Source organism: Nerophis ophidion, linkage group LG01, assembly GCF_033978795.1.
Source record: "Nerophis ophidion isolate RoL-2023_Sa linkage group LG01, RoL_Noph_v1.0, whole genome shotgun sequence".
NCBI lineage: Eukaryota > Metazoa > Chordata > Actinopteri > Syngnathiformes > Syngnathidae > Nerophis > Nerophis ophidion.
Genome location: NC_084611.1, coordinates 80,353,088 through 80,373,034, shown reverse-complemented (window position 1 = coordinate 80,373,034; position 19,947 = coordinate 80,353,088).

Below are 19,947 nucleotides of genomic sequence, written 5' to 3'. Positions count from 1 at the left end.
TGCGAACTTTATCGTCGACGTTCTCTACTAAATCCTTTCAGCAAAAATATGGCAATATCGCGAAATGATCAAGTATGACACATAAAACGGACCTCCTATCTCCGTTTAAATTAGAACATCTCATTTCAGTAGGCCTTTAAGTCCCTAAAAACACCTGTTTGGACCTTTGTGTTCCAAGAGATTTGATGTGTTCAAAGCCACCACAACCCGTTGAACACACGGGTGTCATTTTCTAGGATATGTGCGCTGTACTTAACAGCGGTGACTCACATCCCGCTCTGACTTTGCTTTTGTGTTGCATTTTAAGAGGCTGCCTTCGTGCAGATGCTGTTCGTCTTTTCAACAACGGAACGCCACTGTCAGCCATCGCTTCGGCATAAATCCTTAACGGAGCAGAGCCGCCGCTTTCTCGCTGCTGTGTGCTGTGAGACAGGCAGGGTGACTGGGGGGCGGGGTTATAGCGAGGCGTCAACAGGTCCGTGTCCAAGCAGGGGTCAAGGATCGAGGGAGGCAGTCCTCTGGAGTCGAGGTACACAACTCGATCACGGGAGACAGGGAAAGCACTGCGGGAAACACAAAGGACATACGATGCGGGAACTGGGAAGGCACAGAGAGAGAAAGAGCAAGTATGCGGAAAGGGAGCCAGAGACGCGATAGCTTATTGTGTACAGAGAACTACGTTCCGGCACTGGATCTTCGAGTACGCTGGTCTTTATGCCGTCTACCGTAAATATAACCAGGTGCACTGATTTCTGATTGCTTGCAGCCGAGCAGGGGTGTGGCCGTGGTGCGGGAAGTGCGATTAGAGGTGTGTCCCGGCGCGCCTCCTGAGCAGAAAGAATGCGGGTGTGAATTTTCCTGTTCCCTCCTTTTTTCCTTCTGTCATTCCTTTCTTCATTCCTTGTTTCCTCCTTTGCTTCATTCCTGTCTTCTTTCTTTCCTTGTTCCTTGCTTCTTTCCTTCATTCTTTAATTCATTATTTTTCCTTATTTACCTGATTTGCTTTTTCCATTCTTTCTTTACTGTCTTCTTTCCTTCCATTGCTACTTGCTTCTATCCTTCCTTCCTTATTTTCTTCATTCTTTAATTATTTGTTTCCTTCCTAGCTTCCTTGTTTTTTTCCTTTCTTCATTCTTCCCTCCCTTTATTCATTCCTTGTTTCCTTCTTTTCTTCCTTATTTCATTCCTTTCTTCATTCCTTGTCTCCTTCCTTCCTTTCTTATTTCCTTCATTCTTAATTTTTTTCCTTCCTTGCTTCTTCCCTTCCTTCATTCTTACCTTCCTTTATTAATTTTCTTGTTCCCTCCTTTCTTCCTTCTTTCATTCCTTTCTTCATTCCCTGTTTCCTCCATTTCTTCCTTCCTTCCTTCCTTTCTTCTTTCTTTCCTTCTCTCCATTGTTCTTTGCTTCTTTCCTTCATTCTTTAATTCATTATTTTTCCTACCTTGCCCTTTGCTTTTATTCATTCTTTCTTTACTTTCTTCTTTCTTTGTTTCCTTCTCTCCTTCCATTGATGCTTGCTTCTATCATTCCTTCCTTATTTTCTTCAATCTTTAATTATTTTTTTCCTTCCTTGCTTTTTTCCTTTCTTCATTTTTACCTTCCTTTATTCATTTTCTTGTTTGCTCCTTACTTCCTTCTTTCATTCCTTGTTTCCTCCCTTTCTGCTGTCTTCCTTCCCTATTGTTGTTCCTTGCTCCTTTCCTTCCGTCTTTAATTCTTTTTTTTTCCTTCTTTGCCCTCTCTGCTTTTTCCATTCTTTCTTTACTTTCTTCTTCTTTGTTTCCTTCTTTCCTTCCATTGTTGCTTGCTTCTATAATTCCTTCCTTATTTCCTTCATTATTTAATGATTATTTTCCGTCCTTACTCTCTTGTTATATTTCCCTTTCTTCCGTCTTCCCTTCAATTATCGCTTGCTTCTATCATTCCTTCCTTTTTTCTTCATTCTTTAATGATTTTTTCCTTCCTTGCTTCCCCTCCTTTATTCATTTTCTTGTTTGCTCCTTTCTTCCTTCTTTCATTCCCTGTTTCCTCCCTTTCTTCTTTCTTTCCTCCCTATTGTTCTTCCTTGCTCCTTTCCTCCCGTCATTAATTCATTATTTTTCCTTCTTTGACTTCTTTGCTTTTTCCATTCTTTCTTTACTTTCTTCTTTCTTTGTTTCCTTCTTTCCTTTCATTGTTGTTTGCTTATATCCTTCCTTCCTTATTTCCTTCATTCGTTAATGATTATTTTCCTCCCTTGCTTCCTTGTTTTTTTCCTTTTTTCCTTCCACCCTTCCTTTATTCATTCTTCGTTTCCTTCTTTTCATCCTTCTTTACTTTGCTGTGTCTGTTCTTTTCTCCTTTCCTTTCTTTCTTATTTTCTTTCTTCCTTTGTTTACTGCTTCTTTCCTTCCTAATGGATTCCTTCCTTGTTTCTTTCCTTCCTTCTTTCCTTTCTTGCTTCTTTACTTACTTACTTTGTTAGTTGCTTGCTCTTTTGTTTCCGTCCTTCCTTTCATTCCCTGCTTCCTTTTTTCCACCCTTCCTTCCTTCCTACCTCCCTTGTCATCTTGTCAGTGTTTGGTTTGAAGGTAAAACTGACACCAGGCCCAGTTTGGACTTCACAATATCCCAGTTGCAACATTTTGGAATTCATCTCTCCCCTCAATGAAGCGCAGCTTCAGACTTGGCAGCACTCATGCATCCTCAGACCACCATCAGGCTCTACTGTAGGCAGGAAATGATCGTCCTACTTTTCACTTACTTTGGCAGATATTTAGACAATCATTTAGTTGTGTTGACTCATTTTCAGTGGACAGCAAACCTCTACTGATATACAAGCTGTACACTGACTACACTAAAGTATGTCCAAGTTTATTTTCTGCAGTCCTTTCAATAACGTGAGGGCCGCACTTCCCCTGCCAGACACCCTGCACTTTATTGTTTGTTCATGAAAGTTTACACGTGTAGTGAAATACTGTATATTCACTCGGCACCATTTTACTACCTTTTTGTTTCGGGCCCTATTTACTGTCTGCGTGCCATAAAACACCAGCAGCGATTCTTCTTCGGATGGAATGAGAAAGGGAGAAAAGATTTAAATCCAAACCCTGAGCGCGAGCAGAGTGAATATCAATCAAAAGAAGAGAAAACTCGCAAGAATTTCAATCAGGCAGTTCACGATTTAAATATCCATGTTCTTTCTGGAAGTTGGAGGAACTTACTAGATTTATTGCCCTCATGCATAACTTACTCTGATCGGTTTTGTTTTACTTTGTAATAGATTTGCTTTAAGTACACTGAATTATAATCATTAAACAAAAGTCACAAAATCCCAGCAAAAACACTATATTGCCAAAAGTATTTGGCCACCTGCTTTGACTCACATATGAACTTGAAATGCCATCCCATTCCCAACCCATAGGGTTCAATATGATGTCGGTCCACCTTTCGCGGCTATTACAGCTTCAACTCTTCTGGGAAGGCTGTCCACAAGGTTGCGGAGTGTGTTTATAGGAATTTTCCACCATTCTTCCAAAAGCGTATTGGTGAGGTCACACACTGATGTTGGTCGAGTCATTCTAAAGATGTTCTATCGGGTTCAGGTCAGGACTCTGTGCAGGCCAGTCAAGTTCAGCCACTCCACACTCTGTCATCCATGTCTTTATGGACCTTGCTTTGTGCACTGGTGCAAAGTCATGATGGAAGCGGAAGGGGCCTGCTCCAAACTGTTCCCTCAAGGTTGGGAGTATGGAATTGTCCAAAATGTTTTGGTATCCTGGAGCATTTAGAGTTCCTTTCACTGGAACTCAGGGGCCAAGCCCAACTCCTGAAATACAACCCCACACCATAATTCCTTCTCTATCACATTTCACACTCGGCACAATGCAGTCCGAAATCCACCATTCTCCTGGCAACTTCCAAACCCAGACTGGTCCATCAGATTGCCAGATGGAAAAGCGTGATTCATCACTCCAGAGAAGAGGTCTCGACTGCTTTAGAGTCCAGTGGCGACGTGCTTTACACCAATGCATCCCACGCTTTGCATTGGACTTGGTGATGTATGGCTTAGATGCTGCTGCTCGGCCATGGAAACCCATTTCATGAAGCTCTCTCTCGTGGGCTATTTAGAAGGTCACATGAAGTTCGGAGCTCTGTAGCAACTGACCGTGCAGAAAGTCTTTGCACTATGCGCTTCAGCATCCGCTGACCCCTCTCTGTCAGTTTACGTGGCCTACCACTTGCTGGCTGAGTTGCTGTTGTTCCCAAACGCTTCCATTTTCTTGTAATAAAGCCGACAGTTGACTTCGGAATATTTAGGAGCGAGGAAATTTTTCGACTGGATTTGCAGCACAGGTGGCATCCTATGACAGTTCCATGCTGGAAATCACTGAAAGCGGCCCAATGTTTCACAAATGTTTGTAGAAACAGTCTCCACGCCTAAGTGCTTGATTCTTAAACACCTGTGGCCGGGCCAAGTGATTAGGACAGCTGATTCTGACCATTTGGACGGGTATATAGTGTATGTTAGGACATCGTTTTTAAAGTTGGTTTATAACATGTGAATGTAATGGAAGTATTTGACACATGTTTTTATAATATGGTAGGTGCACTTATTTTGCACATTTAACTTGTGTACCTAAGTACACTTAGTAAGGCCACTTATTTTGTGTACTTAAACTATAAACTTAACTTGTGTGATTAAGTGCACTTATTCATACAGCTTGTGCACTTTGTGCATTTATTTTACGCAGTAAACATGTGCACTTAACTTGTGCATTCAAGTACACTTATTTCGCACACTTGAGTTGTGCACTTACAGTAGGTCAGGTTGTAGTTTTGCCTCATTCCTGTGAGAATCCTGCGTGTGACTGAAGCATTAAGGACTGGGACTGCCCAGGACTAGCTGCAGCGCACTCAAACAAGCACCAGGCAGCATCTGTGAGCAGATAATACTGTATCATCTATTTCGCTTACAGACGTGTCAAGTCTTATTAAGTCTGCATTCCTTTTTTTTAAAATGAATTCTGCACGGAAGATTTAAGTGAGGGATGCAAAATACATTTTGTTTGATTGATTGAAACTTTTATTAGTAGATTGCTCAGTACAGTACATATTCCGTACAATTGACCACTAAATGGTAACACCCGAATAGGTTTTTCAACTTGTTTAAGTCGGGGTCCACAATAATCCATTCATTCAACTTAGGTACTTATTTCGTGCACTTTGTAAGTGCACTTAGCATGTGTACTTAACTTGTGTCCTAAGTGCAGCTCCTGCTCTTCAAAATGTCAACAATTTTGGACATTCTTACATTTAAAGTTGTCAAGGCGTGGACTGTGGTGTGGATTGTTTTCCCGTGGTGCAAAGCGATTGGAACGGACATGGCGGGAAGGTAACAACATATTTTAAGCATAACTAAAAAAAAAAAAAGGAACAAACAAAAGGCGCTCACAAAGTAGGTACAAAAACTTGGCTATGAAAACTAAAACTTTCACTAAGGCAAAACTATGGACAACAAAAACGAAAAAACTTACTGTGACTGAGAAAGAGCATGGATCATCGGCATGGATAACATGGGTGTGTCGGAGGTGATGTCGTCAGGCTGACTGCCTGGCAGCTACAGGCTTAAATAATGCTGTGGTGATAAACAGGTGCATGAGTCCAAATGAACCAGGTGAGTCCAAAACCAAACAGAACGTGACCACAAAACATGACACAAAGTATTTCCACCTTTATTCTACAATCCATCAGCATTTCACTTGAGCTTCAGAATTAAAGTATTAACACGTAAACTGCTTTATCTAGTTATCATTTGTTATTTCTTATTTTTACCTTCTAATTCTGATAAACAAGAGTAAAAGTGAACCGCTACTGTTTTATAAAGTTTAAAGTGTTTCAAAAACTTAAAGAAAGGGAATTAGTGGTCATTATCCTGCATTCAAAGACATAATTGGCCTCGTTATTGAAACCCCACGACACTGAAATACATTTCAGCGGAAGAACCGAATGAACGGGTCTGCACTCTTTTTAAATGGCGACACCTGCAGAGTTGCTCTTTTCCTCCGCTAGCACTTAGCGTCGAAAATTCACTTAAAGATGCAATTAGTCCCTTTTTCCAGCACCCATTTTAAACCGTGTAAACCAAGGCGGTCTCAGCATGTCTTTCCGTCGGCCTTAACGTTCCCTTTTTTCAGCAAAATGACTATTTAATGCACGACAAGTGCAGAACTAGATGGATGGATGGATGGATAAATGGATGAATGGATTGATAGATAGATGGATAGATAGTACTTTTTTGATTCTTTCAGGAGAGTTCCCTCAGGAAAATTTAAATTCCAGCAGCAGTGCACTCAACCCCCGGACCGGTGGTTGGGAACCACTGATTTAAAGGACGGATGCTAGCCGTTTTTTTAACAAAGTGCTGGCACTCGCTGGGCCTTCTTTGGTTCCATGGTGGTTTATTTTGGTATTCTTTGTTTTGGGACTCGATTCTGCGCAATGACATCAGGTGCATACAGTCTAGGTTCATTTGTGCAATGTTTGGCCGAGGGTTGTACGGTATACCGGTATTAGTATAGCACCGCGATACTAATTAATCATATTCGGTACTATACCGCCTATGAAAGCTACTGGTCCGCCACATCCACTGTAATGATACCAAGTACAGTAGCTATCTAGTCGAAACTACTAATGATTACGTCGATATTTTTTGGCATCACATCTTCTTTCGTTTAAAAAAAAATCATATTATGTTTGTAAACTCACTAAACACACCAATGAGCTATCTAGTCGATACTACTATGATTACGTCGATATTTTCGGCATCACAACATCTTTCGTTTTAAAAAAAAATATTATGTTTATAAACTCAGGAAATATGTCCCTGGACACATGAGGACTTTGAATATGTCCAATGGATGATCCTGTAACTACTTGGTATCGGATTGATACCCACATTTGTGGTGTCATCCAAAACTAATGAAAAGTATCAGACAACAGAAGAATCAGTGATTATTACATTTTAACAGAAGTGTAGATAGAACATGTTAAAAGAGAAAGTAAGCAGATATTAACAGAAAATGAAGAAGTAGATTAATAATTCATTTTCTACCACTTGTCCTTAATAATTTTGACAAGAAAATAGAATCGAAAATTACACAATGTGTTACTGCATACATCTGCAGACTAATTAGGAGCCTTTGTTTGTTTACTTACTACTAAAAGACAAGTTGTCTTGTACGTTCGCTATTTTATTTAAGGACAAACTTGCAATAAAGAAGCATTTGTTTTGTCAGGACTACAACAAAGGTGTGGATTGTTTTCCCGAGGTGCAAAACGACTGGCGTGAAGGTAATGACATCTTTTAGATTCAACACTCAAAATTACTACGAAAACTAAGGGTATAAACAAAAACTCGCACAAAGGCAGAACTATGGACATAAAACAAAACTTGAAAACTATGGCATGGATAAAGAAAACTTACTTGGAACGAGAAAAGTGTATGAAAAAGAGCAGCTTGGATCATCAGCATGAATAACGGGTGTATAGAGGGTGATGTCGCCTGGCTGACTGCCTGGCAACTGCAGGCTTAAAGTGATGTGGTGATTGAGAACAGGTGCATGAGTCCAAATGAATCAGGGGGTGAAAAAAACAGGAACGGACAAAATCCAAAAACTAAACAGAACATAGCCAAACTAAACGTGATCACCAGGACATGACATGTTTATTGTTAAAAAATAAAGCCAATAATGCCATTTTTTGTGGTCCCCTTTACGTAGAAAAGTACCAAAAAGCATAAAAATGATTTTGGTACCGGTACCAAAATATTGGTATCGGGACAACACTAGTTTGGCCGGATATGAAAATCAGGGCAAGATTCGGTGAAAGCTGTCAATCAAAAAATGACAAAAGACAAGATGGACAAAAAAAAACAGTCCCACTTAAAGGCCTACTGAAATGAGATTTTCTTATTCAAACGGGGATAGTAGCTCCATTCTATGTGTCATACTTGATCATTTCGCGATATTGCCATATTTTTGCTGAAAGGATTTAGCAGAGAACATCCACGATATAGTTTGCAACTTTCGGTTGCTAATAAAAAAGCCTTGCCTGTACAGGAAGTAGCAGACGATGTGCGCGTGACGTCACGGGTTGTAGGGCTCCTCACATCCTCACATTGTTTATAATCATAGCCGCCAGTAGCAAGTGCAATTCGGACCGAGAAAGCGACGAGTTCCCCATTAATTTGAGCGAGAATGAAAGATTTCTGGATGAGGAAAGTTAGAGTGAAGCACAAAAAAAAAAGAGAAAAAAAAGAAAAGGCGACGGCAGTGTGAGCAATTCAGATGTTATTAGACACATTTACTAGGATAATCCTGGAAAATCCCTTATCTGCTTATTGTGTTAATAGTGTTTTATGAGATTATAAAGTCATACCTGAAAGTCGGAGGGCTGCTGTGAATGCCAGTTTGTCTGAGAGAAGCCGGAGCCAAGATCACAGCTGCATTTTTGACAGCTACAGGAGGAGGTCGCATAATCCACTCAAGTCTCCGGTAAGTGCCAACTTAATATCACAATTTTCCACTCCAAAAACTTGCTGGTTGACGTAGAGAAACATGTTCGCTTGACCGCTCTGTGTTAAAGCTTCACAACACACAAAGAAACACTGGCTGTGTATCGGTTGCTAAAGACAGCTGCAATCCACCGCTTTCCACCAACAGCATTCTTCTTTATAGTCTCCATTATTAATTGAACAGATTGCAAAAGATTCAGCAACACAGATGTTCAAAATACTGTGTAATTGCGCGATGAAAAGAGACGACTTTTAGCCGTGAGTGGTGCTGGGCTAAAATGTCCCCTCCAACCAATAACGTCACAAACACACGTCATCATACGCGTCATCATTCCGCAACGTTTTCAACAAGAAACTCTGCGGGAAATTTAAGATTATAATTTAGTACTCTAAACCGGCCGTATTGACATGTGTTGCAATGTTAATATATCATCATTGATATATAAACTATCAGACTGCGTGGTGGGTAGTAGTGGGTTTCAGTAGGCCTTTAAGCGTTTCACTGACAAGATCATCGGTGACCAACGCAACAGTTTGAGCTGTTAGACATTCCAAATATGAAAGAAATGACAAAATAACCATAACAGACTTTTTGAAGGTGTCGTTAATAATCCTATAAATGTAAACAGTGCCGTGTGACGTTAGTATCCATCTTGCTATTGATGTTGTTTACAAGCCGTCACCGCTCCGTATGTTTCATTTCCACACAAAGCAGATTTATCGGCAAGGGTCTCTGTGATTCATAAAGGAGCAATACGAAGAATGAAGTGTTCTGATACAACAAATCACACCTTTTTTTCCAGCATGTTCTCCTTTTATCTCCGATTGCTGCTGCGATACAGGATTATTTGGACACTCGCTTTGTGTAACTTTGGTCAAGTGCATCTAACAACAAAAGTCTCCTTGAGGAAAGGACTCTAAGATACTTTATAAACTCTGCAGTTTGTTGCATTAACAAAATGAATGATGCATATAGGAGGATTATTACATGAACCCTCTCTTTCAATAATTATGATAAACCGTGAATGTGCGATAGTGGTATATGTGTATATGTATACATATATATCTATATGTATGGATATTTGCATGTGTGTGGGGCAAAAAAGTATTTAGTCAGCCACCGATTGTGCAAGTTCTCCCACTTAAAAGGATGACAGAGGTCTGTAATTTTCATCATAGGTACACTTCAACTGTGAGAGACAGAATGTGAAAAAAAAATCCAGGAATTCACATTGTGGGAATTTTAAAGAATTTATTTGTAAATTATGGTGGGAAATAAGTATTTGGTCAACCATTCAAAGCTCTCACTGATGGAAGGAGGTTTTGGCTCAAAATCTCACTATACATGGCCCCATTCATTCTTTCCTTAACACGGATCAATCGTCCTGTGCCCTTAGCAGAAAAACAGCCCCAAAGCATGATGTTTCCACCCCCATGCTTCACAGTAGGAGTGGTGTTCTTGGGATGCAACTCAGTATTCTTCTTCCTCCAAATAGCGAGAGTCCAGTCCATAGTGGGTCTAACATAATAGTGAGAGTCCAGTCCATAGTGGGTCTAACATAATAGTGAGAGTCCAGTACATAGTGGACCTACCATAATAGTGAGAGTCCAGTCCATAGTGGATCTAACATAATAGTGGGAGTCCAGTCCATAGTGGATCTAACATAATAGTGAGAGTCCAGTCCTTAGTGGATCTAACATAATAGTGGGAGTCCAGTCCATAGTGGATCTAACATAATAGTGAGAGTCCAGTCCATAGTGGATCTAACATAATAGTGCGAGTCCAGTCCATAGTGGATCTAACATAATAGTGAGAGTCCAGTCCATAGTGGACCTAACATAATAGTGAGAGTCCAGTCCACAGTGGGGCTAACATAATATAATAATGAGAGTCCAGTCCATAGTGGACCTAACATAATAGAGAGAGTCCAGTCCATAGTGGACCTAACATAATAGTAAGAGTCCAGTCCATAGTGGATCTAACATAATAGTGAGACTCCAGTCCATAGTGGATCTAACATAATAGTGAGAGTCCAGTCCATAGTGGACCTAACATAATAGTGAGAGTCCAGTCCATAGTGGACGTAACATAATAGTGAAAGTCCAGTCCATAGTGGACCTAACATAATAGTGAGAGTCCAGTCCATAGTGGACCTAACATAATAGTGAGAGTCCAGTCCATAGTTGATCTAACATAATAGTGAGAGTCCAGTCCATAGTGGACCTAACATAATAGTGAGAGTCCAGTCCATAGTGGACCTAACATAATAGTGAGAGTCCTGTCCATAGTGGACCTAACATAATAGTGAGAGTCCAGTCCATAGTTGATCCAACATAATAGTGAGAGTCCAGTCCATAGTGGACCTAACATAATAGTGAGAGTCCAGTCCATAGTGGACCTAACATAATAGTGAGAGTCCTGTCCATAGTGGACCTAACATAATAGTGAGAGTCCAGTCCATAGTGGACCTAACATAATAGTGAGAGTCCAGTCCATAGTGGACCTAACATAATAGTGAGAGTCCAGTCCATAGTGGACCTAACATAATAGTGAGAGTCCAGTCCATAGTGGACCTAACATAATAGTGAGAGTCCTGTCCATAGTGGATCTAACATAATAGTGAGAGTCCAGTCCATAGTGGACCTAACATAATAGTGAAAGTCCAGTCCATAGTTGATCTAACATAATAGTGAGAGTCCAGACCATAGTGGACCTAACATAATAGTGAGAGTCCAGTCCATAGTGGACCTAACATAATAGTGAGAGTCCTGTCCATAGTGGACCTAACATAATAGTGGGAGTCCAGTCCATAGTGGATCTAACATAATAGTGAGAGTCCAGTCCATAGTGGACCTAACATAATAGTGACAGTCCAGTCCATAGTTGATCTAACATAATAGTGAGAGTCCAGTCCATAGTGGACCTAACATAATAGTGAGAGTCCAGTCCATATTGGACCTAACATAATAGTGAGAGTCCAGTCCATAGTGGATCTAACATAATAGTGGGAGTCCAGTCCATAGTGGATCTAACATAATAGTGAGAGTCCAGTCCATAGTGGACCTAACATAATAGTGAAAGTCCAGTCCATAGTTGATCTAACATAATAGTGAGAGTCCAGTCCATAGTGGACCTAACATAATAGTGGGAGTCCAGTCCATAGTGGACCTAACATAATAGTGAGAGTCCAGTCCATAGTGGACCTAACATAATAGTGAGAGTCCAGTCCATAGTGGACCTAACATAATAGTGAAAGTCCAGTCCATAGTGGACCTAACATAATAGTGAGAGTCCAGTCCATAGTGGACCTAACATAATAGTGAGAGTCCAGTCCATAGTTGATCTAACATAGTAGTGAGAGTCCAGTCCATAGTGGACCTAACATAATAGTGAGAGTCCAGTCCATAGTGGACCTAACATAATAGTGAGAGTCCTGTCCATAGTGGACCTAACATAATAGTGAGATTCCAGTCCATACTGGACCTAACATAATAGTGAGAGTCCTGTCCATAGTGGGGCCAGCAGGAGACCATCCCGAGCGGAGACGAGGGTCAGCAGCGCAGAGATATCCCCAACCGATGCACAGGCGAGTGGTCCATCCCGGGTCCCGACTCTGGACAGCCTGCACTTCATCCATGGCCACCATACAAAGGCAGAGGGGGGCAGAGGAGAAAAAGAAAAAAACCGGCAGATCAACTGGTCTAAAAAGGAGGTCTATTTAAAGGCTAGAGTATACAAATGAGTTTTAAGGTGAGACTTAAATGCTTCTACTGAGGTAGCATCTCCAACTGTTACCGGGAGGGCATTCCAGAGTACTGGAGCCCGAATAGAAAACGCTCTATAGCCCGCAGACTTTTTTTGGGCTTTGGGAATCACTGATAAGCCGGAGTCCTTTGAAAGCAGATTTCTTGCCGGGACATATGGTACAATACAATCGGCAAGATAGGATGGAGCTAGACCGTGTAGTATTTTATACGTAAGTAGTAAAACCTTAAAGTCACATCTTAAGTGCACAGGAAGCCAGTGCAGGTGAGCCAGTACAGGCGTAATGTGATCAAACTTTCTTGTTCTTGTCAAAAGTCTAGCAGCCGCATTTTGTACCAACTGTAATCTTTTAATGCTAGACATGGGGAGACCCGAAAATAATACGTTACAGTAATCGAGACGAGACGTAACGAACGCATGAATAATGATCTCAAAATGAAACGGATTTTAGCGATATTACGGAGATGAAAGAAGGACGTTTTAGTAACATTCTTAATGTGTGACTCAAACGAGGGAGTTGGGTCGAATATAATACCTTTACCGAGTTTCCCCAACGATTTCGCCATTTTTTTCCCCTCGTGCACTAAATGACTGAAAGATCGCGCACTTGCTGCCTTTGTGGAGCTTTGAATGGTTGACCAAATACTTATTTTCCACCATAATTTACAAATAAATTCTTAAAAATTCTTACAATGTGAATTCTTGGATTTTTTTTCACATTCTGTCTCTCACAGTTGAAGTGTACCTATGATGAAAATTACAGACCTCTGTCATCATTTGAAGTGGGAGAACTTGCACAATCGGTGGCTGACTAAATACTTTTTTGCCCCACTGTGTATATATATATATAGATATATATATCTATATATATATATATATATATATATATATATATATATATATATATATATATATATATATAGATACATATCTTCTTTTTTACCGAGTTTCCCCAACGATTTCGCCATTTTTCCCCTCGTGCACTAATTGACTGAAAGATCGCGCAATTGCTGCCTTTGTGGCGCAAGCGGGAGAATGCATTTTTAGACAATATGATTTGCTTGAGCGGCTAGGAGACCCTGTAACAAGCGGTAAAAAATAGATTGGTGGATGGGCGAAAAAGGACAGATTGAAAAAAATAATAATAAAAATAAAATTCAAATAAAACGTTTTTTGTTTTTGTTTTACTTGGTACTACCCGCGGGCCGGATTTTGCCTAGGAGACCCAGTAACAAGCGGTAGAAAATGGATTGATGAATGGGCGAAAAAGGACAGATTAAAACAAATAATAACAAAAATAAAAGTTTTTTTGTTTTTGTTTTACTTGGTACTACTCACGGACCGGTTTTTGGACGCCGGCGTGCCGTATCTGCCTAGGAGACCCAGTAACAAGCGGTAGAAAATAGATTGATGAATGGGCGAAAAAGGACAGATTAAAACAAATAATAATAAAATTATAACGTTTTTTTGTTTTTGTTTTACTTGGTACTACCCGTGGGCCGGATTTTGGACGCCAGCGTGCCGTATCTGCCTAGGAGACCCAGTAACAAGCGGTAGAAAATGGATTGATGAATGGGCGAAAAAGGACAGATTTAAACAAATAAAATAAAAATAAAAGGTTTTTTTTTTTTTGTTTTACTTGGTACTACCCACGGACCGGATTTTGGCCGCCGGCGTGCCGTATCTGCCTAGGAGACCCAGTAACAAGCGGTAGAAAATAGATTGATAACTGGGCGAAAAAGGACAGATTAAAACAAATAATAATAAAATTAAAACGTTTTTTTGTTTTTGTTTTACTTGGTACTACCCGCGGGCCGGATTTTGGATGCCGGCGTGCCGTATCTGCCTAGGAGACCCAGTAACAAGCGGTAGAAAATGGATTGATGAATGGGCGAAAAAGGACAGATTAAAACAAATAATAATAAAATTAAAACTTTTTGTTTTTGTTTTACTTGGTACTACCCGCGGGCCCGATTTTGGACGCCGGCGTGCCGTATCTGCGTAGGAGACCCAGTAACAAGCGGTAGAAAATGGATTGATGAATGGGCGAAAAGGGACAGATTAAAACAAATAATAATAAAAATAAAATTAAAATAAAACGTTTTTTGGTTTTTGTTTTACTTGGTACTACCCGCGGGCCCGACTTTGGACGCCGGCGTGCCGTATCTGCCTAGGAGACCCAGTAACAAGCGGTAGAAAATGGATTGATGAATGGGCGAAAAAGGACAGATTAAAACAAATAATAATAAAAATGAAATAAAAATAAAAAGTTTTTTGGTTTTTGTTTTACTTGGTACTACCCGCGGGCCGGATTTTGGACGCCGGCGTGCCGCATCTGCCTAGGAGACCCAGTAACAAGCGGTAGAAAATGGATTGATGAATGGGCGAAAAGGGACAGATTGAAAAAATTATAATCAATAAAAACAAAAACATCTTTGTTGTGTGTCCTTTAATTGCAAGACTGAGAAATTGCCTTGCCCAATTCTTAGAATGATTTTCTAAGAAGAAAAGTTCGTGTACCAAAGGGTCTTCTTGGTCAACCCGCTTTATGAAGTCTTCGGTACAATCAAATTTGAAACCCTTTTTTTTTTTTTTGTTATTATTGTCCGTCATCTTTCACGCCACAGCAAAAAATGGATGTTTATTGTGAAATGAAATTTGGTCGCATGAAGGACAAACAAATTGCTTTGAGGATTGAAAAGGTGAGTCAGAGTGTCGACTTCTTTATTGAGCTGCTGTGGCAGGATAGCATCATGGCTGTGCTTTGTGTTGACTTCTTAGGAAACGTTTTGGTTTCGCCGCCGAAGACAAAAACGTGTTTTGTGAAATATGCCGGCCAAAGAATATTGTCATTGCACTTAAAAAAAATACAAGTTTCATTTTCAGTGGAAGCATCCGAGAACAGACGTACAGTCGTGGTCAAAAGTTGTTTTGTAAAGAACATGGCTGTCTCGGGTTTCTAATCATTTCTGCAACTCTTATTTTTTTGTGATGGAGTGATTGGAGCACATACTTGTTGGTCACAAAAAACATTCATGAAGTTTGGTTCTTTTATGAATGTATTATGGGTCTACTGAAAATGTGAGCAAATCTGCTGGGTCAAAAGTATACATACAGCAATGTTAATATTGGCCAGTTTCACTGCAATAAGGCGCTTTGGATAGCCATCCACGAGCTTATGGCAAACTTCTGGTTGAATATTTGACCATTCCTCTTGACAAAATTGGTGCAGTTCAGCTAAATGTGTTGGTTTTCTGACATGGACTTGTTTGTTCAGCATTGTCCACACGCTTACGTCAGGACTTGTTTTGCTGTCAATGGAACTGGTGCTGTACAGAGAGTAATGGGACAATGAAATGGAGGATTACTTCCAAATTCTTCAGATCAACCTAAAATCATCAGCCCGGAGGTTGGGTCTTGGGCGCAGTTGGGTGTTCCAACAGGACAATGACCCCAAACACACCTCAAAAGTGGTAAAGGAACAGTTAAATCAGGCTAGAATAAAGTTTTTAGAATGGCCTTCCAAAGTCTTGACTTAAAGGGGAACATTATCACAATTTCAAAAGGGTTAAAAACAATAAAAATCAGTTCTCAGTGGCTTGTTTTATTTTTCGAAGTTTTTTTCAAAATTTTACACCTCCCGGAATATCCCTAAAAAAAGCTTTAAAGTTCTTGATTTTCGCTATTTGCGTTGCGACTGTCCATTCCCCTGTGACGTCATACAGTGCTGCCAATACAAACAAAATGGTGGTTACTACAGCAAGATATAGCGACATTAGCTCGGATTCAGACTTGGATTTCAGCGGCTTAAGCGATTCAACAGATTACGCATGTATTGAAACAGATGGTCGGAGTATGGAGGCAGATAGCGAAAACGAAATTGAAGAAGAAACTGAAGCTATTGAGCGAATAGCTATTGACGCTATTCCGCCATAGCATTGGTGTACCTAATGAAGTGGCCCATAGCATGGCTGCCTTATTAGCATCGCCGGTAATATGTGCGGACCAAACGATCAGGACTTTTGCATCTTGTGACACTGGAGCAACTTAAATATGTCGATTGGTAAGTGGGTCTCTAGTTTCAAATGTAAATACAGCTAGCGTAAATAGCATGTTAGCATCAATTAGCGTAGCATGTTAGCATCGATTAGCTGGCAGTCATGCCGTGACCAAATATGTCTGATTAGCACATAAGTCAACAACATCAACAAAACTCACCTTTGTGATTTCGTTGACTTAATCGTTGCAAATGCATCTGCAGGTTATCCATACATCTCTGTGCCATGTCTGTCTTAGCATCGTCGGTCAAATGTGGAGACACTCTGGCACATTCAATGGGGGTCTGGCGGCAGACACTTTTACATCCTCGGGCCAGTGGTGCAACTTGAATCCCTCCCTGTTAGTGTTGTTACACCCTCCGACAACACACCGACGAGGCATGAGGTCTCCAAAGTTCCCCCAAAAAATCGAAAAAACGGAAAATAGCGGAGCTGAGTCCTGGTGTTTGTAATGTGTTGAAAATGAAAATGGCGGGTGTATTACCTCGGTGACGTCACGTTCTGACGTCATTGCTACGAGACCGATAAACAGAAAGGCGTTTAATTCGCCAAAATTCACCCATTTAGAGTTCAGAAATTGGTTAAAAAAATACATGGTCTTTTTTCTGCAACATCAAGGTATATATTGACGCTTGCATAGGTCTGGTGATAATGTTCCCCTTTAAACGTGTAAACAATGCTGAAGAAACAAGTCCATGTCAGAAAACCAACACATGGAGCTGAACTCCACCAATTTTGTCAAGGGGAGTGGTCTAAAAATTCAACCAGAAGCTTGTGGATGGCTAAGATTATATTATAAGGATACTTTTTCAAAACAGGTTACATATTAGAACAGCTCCTTCTGGCTGGCCTGGGCAATTATTTTGACTCGGGGGCTACATTTAGAGAGAAAAATGTGTCTCGGGGCCGGTTATTTGTTTTTAGGAACACTAATACAAAATCTCACAATGTCTGACTGAGTGCTAAAAACATTATGACAGACCGCCTTAAAAAAACGTAATGGAATTTTACATTTTTCTATGAAGGATAAAACACTGAATATTGATAAAATATGAATCTCACACCCCCTTTCGATTGACATATTTTACAATCAAGTGAAACGCAACAAAAATGCAACAAACAGTGAAATATGAACGCGAAAGGTACAAAATAAAGCCACCTACAATTTAATGTATCACTAAGCTTTAGAACTTTGTTGTGAAAATCTCCTACCGTTGTCTGTGGAAACACTTTCCGCCCACACTGCTTGGTGCCTCGTCTGAGCTGCTGTGACGAAGATGACCACAGTAACTAATTAGATGACCAAAGTAACTAATTAGGTTACTTTAGTAACTAATTAGATTACCATAGTAACTGGTATATCATCCAAAAGTGCAGATTCCAACCATTGAAAGACTTAGTATAGTTGAGGAACATGTCATGAGAAATCCTGACAGCACATCATAATGGCAGCTACACTTTACGTCTTAAACATCTAAAACAATTATTTGGGAATGTCCCTCGGGCCAGTTTGAAAAGCATGTGGTCCCCGGGCCTTAATTTGCCCAGGTCTGATGTAGATGGTGTAAAAACATATTTTTTAATAATTGATTATCGGAAAATACTTAAGTCGATTTACGTAAATAAATAATCGATTTAGAATCAGGATTAAATCTTTTTTTGTGCACCTACAGTACTCCAGTGTTAGCATTAACTCGCTTGGTCTTTTTATGCATTGAAATCGGAAAGGACGCCAAATTTACGGAAGTCCACGCGTCACCCGGACACGGATTTTTTATTTTTCCATCCATCCATCCATTTTCTACCGCTTATTCCCTTTTGGGGTCGCGGGGGGCGCTGGCGCCTATCTCAGCTACAATCGGGCGGAAGGCGGGGTACACGCTGGACAAGTCGCCACCTCATCGCAGGGCCAACACAGATGGACAGACAACATTCACACACTAGGGCCAATTTAGTGTTGCCAATCAACCTATCCCCAGGTGCATGTCTTTGGAGGTGGGAGGAAGCCGGAGTACCCGGAGGGAACCCACACATTCACGGGGAGGACATGCAAACTCCACACAGAAAGATCCCGAGCCTGGATTTGAACCCAGGACTGCAGGACCTTCGTATTGTGCGGCAGACGCACTAACCCCTCTGCCACCGTGAAGCCCTTTTTTATTTTTATTTTTATTTTTTTACCGATTCTCGCTTTCCGCCGGTCTTTTGTTTTGTTTATATTTGCCGGCTGACATGATTAATTATTAATCTAATTCAAAGTAATGCACTTTCCGGGACAATTTCTTGACTTTTGACTCGCCGAAAGTTTTATCGATCACAAATACTACATTTACGGTATTAGGACTCCCGCGTGTTATTGTTTATGTCATGGCGAGAAATAAACCCAAGAAAAGTGGCTTCAGGAGACACTTTTCAGAAAACGGCCAACTTATGGAGATCAAAAGTTGTTTTGCACGCCATGTAAGAAAAAGAACACTTTTACGACCGGGTGCACTGATTATCAAAGATCCAGCCTCACCCGGGACCAAGAAACACCCTCCAATTTGGGTCCCTACAGTTTCGCTTTGGTCGGAATGACAAGGCCGTCGATTTGTTACAACTCTTTATTTATGTTTTCCACAAAGCCAAGCGGACATCCACCATGCTATTAACGATCCTGAACATGCTAGCGCTCCCTCTCCTAACTTGCCCACTCAATATATATATACAGGACTGTCTCAGAGAATTAGAATATTGTGATAAAGTCTTTTATTTTCCGTAATGCGACTAAATACATGAAAATGCCATACATTCTGGATTCATTACATATCAACTGAACTATTGCAAGCCTTTTATTATTGTAATATTGCTGATTATGGCATACAGCTTAAGAAAACTCAAAAATCCTATCTCAAAAAAATTTAATATTTCCTCAGACCAAGTTAAAAAAAAAGATTTATAACAGCAAAACAAAATCAAAAATTTGAAAATGTCACTTAATGCACTCAGTACTTGGTTGGGAATCCTTTTGCATAGATTACTGCATCAATACGGCGTGGCATGCAGGCAATCGGGCTGTGGCATTGCTGAGGTGTTATGGATGCCCAGGATGCTTCAATACCGGCCTTCAGCTCATTTGCATTATTTGGTCTGGTGTCTTTTAGCTTCTTCTTCACAATACCCCACAAATTCTCTATGGGGTTTAGGTCAGGAGAGTTGGCAGGCCAATCGAGGACAGTAATGCCATGGTCAGTACACCAGTTACTGCTGGTTTTGGCACTGTGAGCAGGTGCCAGATCATGCTGGAAAATTAAATCATCATCTCCATAGAGCTTTACAACAGATGGAAGCATGTACACAGCTGCATTGACTCTGGACTTGATGAAACAGTGGACCAAAACCAGCAGCTGACATGGCTCCCCAAACCATTGCTGACTGAGGGAACTTCCGTTGTCTAGAGTTCAGGAGTGGCTTGACCATGGGAATACGGCTATTGAAGCTGTATCTGTTGAAAAATTCTATGGAGAAGATGATTTCATTTTCCAGTATGATCTGGCACCTGTCCACAGTGCCAAAACCAGCAGTAA